The sequence below is a fragment of the Anser anser genome (genome assembly GCF_964211835.1).
Source record: "Anser anser genome assembly, chromosome: 11".
NCBI classification, from domain to species: Eukaryota; Metazoa; Chordata; class Aves; order Anseriformes; family Anatidae; genus Anser; species Anser anser.
In genome coordinates, this window is record NC_139732.1 from 15,892,865 (window position 1) to 15,905,250 (window position 12,386).

The 12,386-nt window shown below is 35.1% G+C and overlaps 1 protein-coding gene across 3 annotated transcripts in view; it reads right to left on the minus strand.

Moving 5' to 3' along the window:
• The window catches only part of LOC310879844 (uncharacterized protein), a 796,982-nt gene that overhangs the window by 253,282 nt on the left and 531,314 nt on the right, over positions 1–12,386 (minus strand). For all 3 annotated transcript variants that reach the window (XR_014571147.1, XR_014571148.1, XM_083794781.1), the window contains exon 9: positions 10,121–10,226. The gene's annotated coding sequence lies outside the window, so the exon portion shown is untranslated. The remainder of the gene's footprint in view (positions 1–10,120; positions 10,227–12,386) is intronic.

Below are 12,386 nucleotides of genomic sequence, written 5' to 3' on the forward strand. Positions count from 1 at the left end.
AACAGTAACACATGCTATAGTCTTCAAAAATGGAAACAGGATTTCAAAACTAAATAGAAATTGAGAACAATTGCTCTGTTATTTTTTCCAACTGTATCAGCTAAATATTAGAACTGCTTGTAAATCTTATCCTGCCTATACACTTAAACCATCCTCGTAAGTTATCATTGTGTTAGTTCCACCTTTAATATCTTCCTATTAGTAAAAGGAGCTAGTCCCTACCAGCAAGAATATTGCTGTTACGCATATGTATTTTATATACATATATACACATATACACACACACATGGCAAAGGAGTAAGAATAGCAAAATAACAGGACTACATGAAATGCAGAGGTAATGAACTAAAAAAACATCATTAACAGTAAGCATGAATGCTGTTTAGTTTGTCCTGGTTCCAGTTAGGACAGAGTTAAGTAGCTCATAGTAGCTGGTAGGGTGCTATGTTTTGGATTAGGATGAGAAGAGCGCTGATAACATGCTGATGTTTTAATTGTTGCAGAGCAGTGTTTACACCAGGCCAAGGACTTTTCGGCTTCTTGCTCTGTCCTGCCAGCGAGCAGGCTGGGGGTGCAGCAGGAGCTGGGAGGGGACAGACCCAGGACAGCTGACCCAAACTGGCCAAAGGGGTATTCCATACCATCTGACGTCATGCTAAACAATATATAGGGGTGGCTGGCCGGGGTGGGGGGCCGGCTGCTCGGGGATAGGCTGGGCATCGGTCAGCGGGTGGTGAGCAATTGCATTGTGCATCACTTGTTTTCTTACACATTATTATTGTTAATACTATTACCATTATCACTATTATTATTATTATTGTTATTATTATTTTCCTGTCTTAATAAACTGTCTTTATCTCAACTCACAGGCTTCACTTTCCCGTTTCTCTCCCCCATCCCAGAGAGGGAGGGGGGAGGGTGAGCGAACGGCTGTGTGGTGTTTAGCTGCCAGCCGGGTTAAACCACAACAAGTTTTAATAGAGATTATATACACTTACCCTGTTAGCTGAACATATACCTCATAGCACAGATTCTGAGAAAAATTACACTAGTGAACTTCAAGATGGGGTAAATGTTGTTATCTTTTCATTTCCATTGAGGTACTACCAGTTCTTGATTTCCCAGATACTACAAACAAATCCATATTCTAATTTCTTCCGTGTCAGTAAGGATTAAGATACATGTTACAACAACAACAGATTTATATGGATTAACTGGCTCAAAATCTAACCCTGAAAAAATGTAACCTATACAAGTATACATATTATTTCTATCAATAAATTTGCTGTTGCATGTTCTTAAAAAAATCCAAATGACGACAATAATGACAATTATCGCTTGAATCTGACTGAAATAATAAGTAAAAAGAAGCAAAACCAGATGGAATCCTCCCACATTTCACTTTTTACATCAAAATAACACTCAACAAATTGGTACCTGCCAATTTCTGTGTTTTTATTAGCCAATTAATAAGTAACCTCAAAACATTTTAAGCTATTGGTATTTATTAATACAGGTAAAGTAACTACAAGCATCAACAAATTTTGCATTATCACTCCAAAATATATGGTCCCTCTGATCTAAAAGTTGTATAAAATGCATGCAAATTAAAGGCTACAGCCACAGAATCATAAACATCAGAAATGGAAGTGACCTCGAGTTCAGCTACTGCAACAAGACCTGATTTTATTTATTTTGAGTGAAATCTGTTCTTAACAGGCATGGACATAGCTCTCTGACTAACATACATCCTCTCACACATACTCACATGCTAAATGAAGGAGGAAATGTAAAGGATGAAAAAGACAGGCAAACAGAGGTAACAACTGAAACCTGACGGAAAAAAAAAAATCCAATATACCCTTAATCACCTCCTTACAGTGTAGAATTACTCCCAGAAAAGCCTTTACAACTTTCTTCAGAGATGAGATGGGCTTTGCAACACATTAGTTTGTCAAATGGTTGCTCAAGCAAAGACAGATTATTTTTTATTATATCTATACATATTGTTAGTACAATAGCATAATGCATACCTTCCTGGGATAAGAAGAACAATATAAGATGATGTAAGAGACCAGTGCTGGTCATTTCTGAAAAAAAAACTGATTTATAAAATGTGGTAGTTTAACCCGGCAAGTAGCTCAGCACCTCCCAGCTACTCACTTGCTCTCCCCAGGTGGGATGGGGGTGAGAACAGGAAAGGTAAAAGTGTGAGAATTCACGGGTTGAGATAAAGACAGCTTACTAGGTAAGCAAAAGCTGTGTGCACAAGAAAAGCAAACCAAGGAATTGATTTGCTGCTTCCCATCAGCAGGCAGGTGTTTGGTCATGTCTAGTAAAGCAGGGCTCATCACGTGTAATGATATCTTGGGAAGATAAACACCCTCACTCCAAATGTCCCTCCCTTCTCTTTCTTTACCCCAGCTTTTACTGTGGAGCATGGAATAGCCCTTGGCTCTGTATAAGCACTGCTCAGCAACAAGTAAAAACATCAGTGTATTATCATCACTATTTTCATCAGAAATCCAAAACACAGCATCATATGAGCCTCTATAAAGAAAATTAACTCTATCCCAGTCAAAAGCATGAGAAGAACCATCTTTCAGTACATTTATTCGTACAGAGGAGGATGCATTATCCAACTAATCTTACTACCACATGTGAATATGTGATTTGAAGTTCATATATATTCGATGACATAATTTCGCACAGCAAGACATTTGGAGTTATCAGCGTCAGTTTGCCAGTCTGAATTTCTGGTGAACCTATCATTCTTTCTGAACTGACCTTTGGGAAACCTCTGTCTTTCTATCCCCCTTAACTAGACAAGCGTAAACCAGAGGGACCAGACTCCCCAGCACTTTGTGGATTACCCACTAAAATGAATAGCAAATGCTATTACATGTGCTGGTGTGGAAAGACTTGCCAGGTGCAGCGTTTGCTAAAGCTCTGTGCAGGCTGAAAATGCTGAACCCATAGTATTTTTAGCACAATGCACATGAATTTTGTGTAGACCCAGAAAGGACAGAGACAAGACTGGGATATCCATATATCTGCTCCTATTACATCAATAAAAAGACAGAAGAGTAATGCACAGGTTCATAAGATTTTCAAAACCTTGTGTTGTTAATGGTAGATATTATCTTTTCCCATAGATACCAGCTTTCCCATGTTCATATTTTGAAGGCAAAAAGATGAAAATGACTTTAACAGTAAAAGATTCTATCAGAATTTAAAAAAATTACTACAAGCTATTACTCAACAAATCAGGAATAAGCCAGACCCTGATCATAGCTGGGCATGTAGTTATAGAAAAATTTAGCTTTACTATGCAGAAAAATAGTCCTAATCACTTCTTTATTTGTTAAAAATTCGGAAATGATCTCTTCTCTCCCTGGCTTTGTTGTTAACCCTAACAGTAACCTTAATCAGCTACTTTTGCACTGCAGTGGTTTTAGTGCTTTTGAAAGCTTTATTGTCACATCAAAACAGACAGTTGAAGACACTGAGTTATGGAACAGTAGTGTCTTTTTCTTATAATTATTGGCTTGGGGACAGGAATTAAAGAGTGGAGATTATTACAGTCATTATGAATTTCAATGAAATATCATGTTTTCTTTCTCTTTCAACCTCAAATTTTAAGATGATTTGCTGAAGTTTCAGTTTTGTTCAAGAGGCTGCTTCCAGTCAAAGATTATGGAATAATAGAGTTCAAGAAGATGTAAGACAGACTTGTAATTTACTAAGTCTAGAGATAAACAATTAATTTTTCTTTAACTGCATCAGACAAATTTCACTATATTCATAAGAGCAGCCAACTGAATGAGACAGAACCATTTATCTGAAAATACCCAAAGAGTAGTGCCTAGGGAATAGCATAAGAACAGGAAATGCTTATGAAATGCCTTCCTAGCACTTCTGTGTACTCTGGCCACTTTCAGCTGAGGGACTTCCAGGTCAGATATGGTTTTCCATATCAGGTTTCATCTGACCTTATTTTGCTTCTAATTATTTCAGCACTACTTCAAATTTGGAGATGAAAAATAATACTACTGCAACGTCTGCTATTTGATGTTAAACAAACAAACAAAAAAAGCTGCTTTCAAAATTCAGTGTGAGATAACTTTTGGTAGACCACATTTTTTTATGACAACCTGAGAAGACCTTTAAGTAAAATAACCTTCACCAACAAACCAGATTCTAAAGAGTCAGATGAAATAATTTTAAACACAATAACCAATGATTTTTGGTTAGTATTTCAATGAAATGTCTTGAATTTCACTAGCTATCCCTTCCACTCCCTAAACACCAAAATACAGTCTCCCCTTGGTTCCATCTTACTCATTTAGATCTAGAATTATCCTGCCTGTTTCCATGATATTTAGGATGATCAGTTGTGAAGACTGTATCTACTCATCATTACTGTCTATCAATACTTTCCCTTGTAGATAAGAAGAAATTAAGAACTGCCCTCTCAGGCAAAATAATAAAAAAAAAAGTTTTCTTTCCTTTACTTGTAACAACATTAACAAATGTATCTTCAACAATTACTTACAACATAATAAGTACCTTTCAACATAAAAACAGATCTCACAGTTCAAGGTTTTCTTGGTCTTACAAGAATCAGTACAATGCAGAAATTTTATAATCAGAAAAATCAGCCTTCAGAGGAGAATTTTGATTACAATATCAAAGTTTCAAATAAATCTCAATGGTTGCTTAGATTCAAAGTACTCTAACTTCAAGAGAAATTAATCATTTCAGAGGAGCATTACATAGAAGATAAATGAATGGTTGTTTCCATGTTTCTCCCAGAATTTAGAACTTATCTTGGGATAAATAATCTTCTGGGTAGAGTAAAGAAGTAAAAAAAAATAAAAAATAAAGCCATCCATCTCATTTTGCATAAATGAATTGAGAGGAATAGGAAATGTTATTATGATATGTTAAGCATGTGCCTGTAGGAGCTAATTCTACTAAAACTATTGGTACATACTTAAAAGAAAACGCAACAGCTCATTTCAGCAGGAAGCAGAAATATGTAGTACTGAAGGAAGTAGGCACATTTTACTCAGGAGACCAATCTTCTTTGAAATGAATTATTTAAAATCAAGGAAAAATATATGTAAGACAGTCCTTCTAAAAGCTACATTTATCACAGATTCTTTACTGGAATCCCACAGCAAAATATCCCACAAGGAGGAGGGACCAAAAGCAGACAACTTAACAGCTAATGGAGTTCTAGCAAAGTCATATGTACAAGATTTCGTGAATAATTGAAGAGACAAAATGGAATAAAAAGTATTCTGAAAGGACTGCTTGAAGTCTGATAAATTCAATGCTTTAACTGGATTGATACAATTCTACAAGGCTTTTGAAAGCAGCAGGCTTTTCCTATCACAATACAAAGGATTAAACAATAAAACTACATATACAGATGTATACAGACATGTTCCTGCATACATATTGAAAGGAAATCTATCTGATCCATTCCTACTGTTATGTGAACTAAAAAAAATAAATTAAAAAAAAATTGCATTATGGAGGAAAAGAGATGGCATGAGATGGTACGAAAGGACTTCAAGTGACAAGCAACTGAGAAGACATTATGGAGGAACTGAACAAGATGCAAAGAAAGCTTCACCACACAATGGTGGCACAGTTAATGTGAATTGCACCCTTATATATAACACTACAGCCAAAAATAATGTGTAAGTGAAAGTCTCCAAGGTTAACCTCACGGCTGTCTTAGGCTAAAGGTGGGATGTACACACTTTGATAGATTAACGCACATGTGATCCAGGCACTATTCCATAGAATAGGGAAAGTCTAAGGAAGGGAAAAAAATCCACCAGGATGTTTACTGCAGAACTTCCGTTGAATAGTTTTAAGTAAGAAGGCTGTAAAAAGAGAACCACCTCTGGTTTTAGTATAATAGCTCAGATGGAGTATTTAGAAAAGGATCTCAGAAGTTGTTTATATCAACAATAAATTTCTGAATCACTGTATGTGCAGAAGATGCTTTGTATTCCTGCACCAGATGAAGAAAGGGAAGACAAGTTGGTCAACATTCCCTTAATATTACAAACAATGGAAAGAATGCTGAGAGGGTCTTTCAGATTTACATCAATCTTACTATGCTCATTCATAAGGAATAGCTTCCGCCTTGATATCACATAATACTCTTTACAGAAGTCTGAGAAAAATGGTTTACTGACAACAGAAAAAATAAACATGATTTGAAAAATCTGATGTTTAAATAAAAGAAAAATGACAAGATTAATGGGCTATATTAGATGACAAATTGGAAAGAATAATCTTCTACTGTCAAGATAAAATCAAAATAACCTAATAAATCCTTTTCCAACTATAATTTTGTACAAAAGTATTCCATTAAAAATAATTTTCCACAGTGTTTTCAGTGTGACAGGAAAGAAAGCATCCCCTAAGAGCCCAACAAGGAGCTTTATAACAAGCTGGAGATCTAGGAGGACCACTGACTAATTCTTCTCATTTGGAAGATTTTACGAAGTTGAGGATGCTTATCTACCTTACAAAATGAAAAATGGGGCTAGACTGAGTAAGTATTGCCAAAAAGGTGACATTTATAAAGTCTATCCTTTGTACAAAAACTGTAAGGTATATATATGCAATGCAGCTTTGATGTATTTATCTTATGTTACATGTTCTTACATGTGGAGGATTCACATAAAACACTTCATCAGCACTGTATTCTACATCATTATAGACGATAGTATTTAGAATGACTGCTTTAGTTATTTTGAAATTAACTCTGAGCACTTCTTTTTTTTGTTTCACCTAGACCATCTAGTCTGTAGTCAGAAAAGGAAGCGAGGAAAGTCAGTAACTATATAAGAATTGCCCATTATTTATGAGGAAAAGAAAAATGATACACAAAACATTTACAGAACAGCTAAGTTCACATGAAATATTATTTAAGTCTTGTCTTCCAAATAGAAAGCTGACAAAACTGTATCAGTGAATGTTATGGCAGTGCAAATTCCATTACATTAAGAAAAAAAAAAAAAAGTATTTGTAATCATTCTTTGCAATATTTTTTAAAACCTTACAGGCCCACCCCAGCACAATCTCTGGGAAAATTTATATAATACAGCTAATATTACAATGTCTTAAAAATATTAGCTTGCTGGACAAATATGTACTTTTGGATAAACAGCACCTGACCTTACAACAGCCATTCTTCTAAATGTTACAGCACTTCTAATATTGTTTCAATTAAATAAAAATTAAAGCTGAGAAAATATCACAAAAGGGTAATCTAATATTTGATCATTAATGTGCTTATGTAAAGTGATATTTACAACAGCATTTTGTGAACTGGACAATTTCTCTTAAAAAAATGTAGTTTTAATAATTTCAGTACAGTGCACTTTTGTGGTCTGCACATTATCCTCAAAAGGGTTGTCAAGCTTCATCTAAGATCAGTTCCTCAGTTTTGAGGATGAAGCTTTTTTACTGAACAAACCTGCGCCTTTAGATCAGACTGAAGATTTCCTTTACTGGCCTCTCAAACTGGAGAGAATATAGCATAGGAGATCATCTTGGCATCACTGAAATTAATTTCATGATTTTTAAGGGACCGATTACTTCCTTCTGGTGGTTAAAAAAAAAAAAAAAAGGAAATAAAAAAAAAAGTTGCCAAACATGGAGACTCCTTCCCAAATACTGAGATGAGCAATACTTAAAACCACAGAAATCCTTGAAAACCAGCCATTACGCCTATACACCTCGCAACTGAGAATAACTTCCACACATTAACTTGTTGTCTTCAAACATTATCCATTCCATTAAAGTTAGATATATTAAATGGGGGAAAAAATAAAGAGAACAGTTGGCATAACTGATTACCAGTGTTGGTGTTTCAGGAAAAGAGGCAAATTTCTTTGCCTGTCTCTCTGCTCCTGCATAGTCTAAGGACAGAGGGCCATGTGAGCTTTGGTGTGCTGAGACACAGCTACCATGAGGACTGGTAGCAGCTAAGTGCAAGAAGAGAAACATAAACTACTAATTTCTAAAGAATCACAATACTTATACGACCTGTAGATACATTTTCCTCAAATGCATCCAAGTTTATTCTTTGAGTTAAGAGTTATATCTGCTCCTTAAGAGAATTATCTTCTTGAAATCCATTATATTTCAACAGAGCATTATTTTTTGCTATGTGTTCTTAAGAATTTTCATTTGATTACATATATAGTCCAATTTCTCAGATCAAAATAGAACTGCATTTTGCTCTAAAGTTCCACAGAAAATGTAAGTTTAACATCTTTCCAATTAAAAGAAAATGCTAGAATAAGCTTTTGCACCACTGAGGCCTACAGAAATTTCAGACCTTGATCTCTCTGCATGTTGAAGATAACGATATACCATTTCTATTTAATGCTTGCATCTCAAAGAGTTTCTGTTTGTAACAAACCCAACAGATCTCCTTAGAAAGGCCTGGCTTCGTATATTACATTACTTGGTGGGCAGCCAGATGTTCTGTTCTACTAGAACACAGAGCATGCTGGCAACATGAACGTGTGCTTCAGAAATCAACATTCAAATGAGTAGGAAAGAATCTAATTAGACAGCAAGATATTAATTACTAGTATCCAGCTGAGAAAGCAGAATTTTTCTTACTGCCAATATATAGCTGTCACAGTAGAGAATTGTACAATTTTGTTGTGAAGCTTTCATTAACTAAATAATGTTAGCTTGTAATATTGTTTATTTATAAATAGTAATGAACTCAGATAAAATCATAACAGCTAAGTATACTAATATTTGCCTTTTTTCATACAGCATTCTCATAGATATGAACTAAGGACACATTGTGTCCCTAAAGATTTCCTCCATTAAAATCTCTGAATTTTCTGAAATTAAAATTTACAGCATATGATGGAACAAGTTGTCAGAGCTGGCCAGTCACTACTTAGGCTTTAAAAAAAAGTTCAGGATTTCCCAAGCCTTCAAAATCAGTTACTGTGGGATACAATCAAGTATTTCTGAAAGCATGGTCTTTCTGAAAGCACAACTCTGGAACTGAAGATGTCTTAAAATCCAACCTTTCTCCATTTGTCATCAAGGAAAGATGTATATATAGGGCCTGGGCTTAACAAGGTGTAGTTTGTATTTTAACAGGAATGAAGACGACTTATCTACTTTACTACAAACCTGAAATCTGAAGATGAAATCTGAGTGAAATCTGAAAATGATTTTGACTTGACTGGAAGGATAGTAAGCATCATTTTCCCTTATACAGAAATGATGACTAAGCTTATCCTTTCTACAGTGGAATGGATTTTGTCTCTTCTTTTACCCCAAGGAAATCATGGCAAATACAGGAAAAATTATTCAGGAAGATAATGAGAGATTATAAGAAAGTACTGTCTTCCAGATAGTAGAGAACAGCAGAAACTAACCTCATTTAAAGCTTAAGCATCATCTTTGAATTATCTTGGATCCCCAAGACTCCTTTTCTGTGTTCCTAACACAATGTAGTTCTGACATGGTACAACACATACAGCTTTTCCTTACTTTTTTAAACAAACAAAGAAACTGGGTTAGCTCAAATTCACCTTTTTTTTTCCTTTTTTTTTTTTTTTTTTTTCCCCCTCCTTTACAAAGCAAATTCACTGAAAAAGTAAAAGGAAGGTTTCACAGACAGGAAGAGCACTCCCTATTGATCATTCATGGCAGGTACAACACTCAGATAAAGAAGGATGCTTAGCCAAGAATAGATGGCAAGTGCTCTCCTGTGACCATGGAAGTGCATATATTAAGGATCCTTTTGCTTTATGTAGTTTATCAAACCTTCAGCTGATAGTTTCTGAAACATCGAAGCTTTGTCCCTCTCACTTCAGTGGTGAATCCTGCATACAGTCTGTCTTGATCATTTAAATATGCAGATTTATTCTGATTTAGTCAATTGTTTCCTATGTTTTATACTGTCAGGCAATCTTCTGTCAAGACTACTAGCAAATTCTTTCTTTAGCATTTTCAAAGGCAAGAATGAAACTCCAGCTTCAGGTGAAGAATGAAGCAGCTTGTGGGAGTGCCAAGTTAATTAGAGCCAATTATAACTTGATTGACTTACCTTGGCATTAGAGTGACTAGGAATGTGTTAGATGGAAATTTTGCATCTATACACGTTTGTGATTTATAGGAAGCTGTTTCACGGATTGCAAGGCTCATTCCATCTGCTAATTAAAAGAAGAGTGTCCAATTTAGGTTAGAAACTGTTTTCTTATCCTCGAAGAAACTGTCAAATAGTGGAAAGACCAACCCTCACAAGCACAGCTGTTCGGCTTTTTCATGCCGCCTCCCCCCCCCCCCCCCCCCTTTTTTTTTATATTGCCTCCCCAAGTACTTTATAATTCTGAACTGTATTTTAGACTGAAAACTGCAGTTGTTCCAGCGTTCCTCACATAAGCCGACCTTTAGAAAAAAAATGGAATAAAAATCTAGTCGTTATGAACAGAAAATCTATCAATTCTTTGGAACAATCTATAAAATATTAACAACTCTCTATAAAATATTAACAACTGTGACAACTTTCAGTATGTTTGTCATTCAGTCTTCATCTTCCATGTTCTTATCCATAAAACTGTTCATAATGTTTAGACTGTGGCTTTGTTTTAAGTAGTAAACTGTGGAATTCCTAACATAGCTTTGTCACGTAGAATAATTCTTCTGATCTCACCTCACTCATGTAAGCAATTCTCACCAATGATAGTAAATCAATTCCCTTGAGAGAAGTAGGCAGTTTTTGATCCTTGTTAGTCAATGTTGAGGATTGACTAACACAGGTCAGAAAGAATGTAAGTTGCTTTTAATAGGCAATAGATACCAAATATTATTGCAGTTATAAACCCTGATTGTAAATGCATCAAGGGCAATATTGAGAATATGCTGGGTTTATTTTATTTATTTATTTTTTTCTTATTACCTGCATCTTTCCATTTTCCCTGCTTTCTATTCAAGTTGCCTAATATTTCCTTTACTCTTTCCTTGTCTGGTTTAGTACTTTTAAATTCTGTCTTTTTACACCTAATTTATCTTTCTTTTCGCTGATGGTTTTATTTGATTGGATTTATTTGAAAAACTAAGACCACTACTATTCTGTTGCTTTACATAATATACCTGCAGTTTACTGCCATAAGATGCATTTGCTATAGTGAAACTTTCTGAGAAGGTTCTAATGGTTCTTTTCCACATAGTAGTTTAATGTGAAATAATTTTCTAAGATTAATTTTATGCATCATTTAGATGAGTTAAATCCCAAGTAAGGCAGCCCTTAGCTTAATTATTCTAAATCATTCCATAACTTTTATGTAACATAATGTGGACTTTATTTGCTTCTGGGGAAATAGTTAAATTTTGCATACATTCATAACTAACCAAAGTACAAAGTAATTAAAGCTTTTCAGCGCTTTCTGATAAGCATTACCACGACATAGCAATTAAGCCCTCAAAAAATCACTAAGAAGATGCATGAAATTACAGTCTTTTAAAATCGGTATTAAAATGTGGAATTTGTTTAATTTTTTGTAGTATATATGTGTGTGTATCCCAGGTGATGCTCAGAAATAAATGTATCAAAGTTCTAACAAAAAGGAACTCCTAAGTTTGGCTCCAGAGAATGGCTTTCAAAAGTTCAAATACAGTTTTCACCATTGGCAGCAGGAAAGATTACAAATCTCTCATCTTGATGGATTCCCAGAACTGCTGCCCATTCTAAATACCCAATTTACCATTTTACACACACAAAGCCTGCTAATGCTGCCCTGAGTATGCATAAATGGTGTCTGAAGCAGCCTGGAAGCTCACACTATCTGGACGGGTGGCAGAAAGATTATGAGGCATTTCACATGGCAGTTGCACTGATGGTAGCTCTAACAATGATACAGACAGCTACTGAGTGAAAGGTTGTATCTCACAGACTACAACCAAGGCAAGAACAAGTTTCAAGAAGCAAACATGTTACCCTGAGTTCTTTAATTATATATTCTGTAGCTGACAAACATTCTCTGTTATCTGGGTTTATTCTTAAAAAAAAAAAAAAGGAAAATCTCTTTTGAATTGTTTAGAATTCTGTAGAATTCATTTAAAAATCATGTCTAAAATGCTAAACTTTTAGAATGACATTGATAACAACCAGGCTTGGCAGCATGCTTTTTTATCATTATCCTTGCTTCTAGTAACTAAACACAGTAGCCATATACGTCATTAATTTCAGCAAATCTGGGACTATTCTCAGACATTAGAAAAAAAGGCAGTGCATTGCTGTGTCAGTCTTTGTTTTTTCCACTTTTTTCAATAGCATTCTTGCTGCTGCACCAAATTCACCTTGATGGCATGGC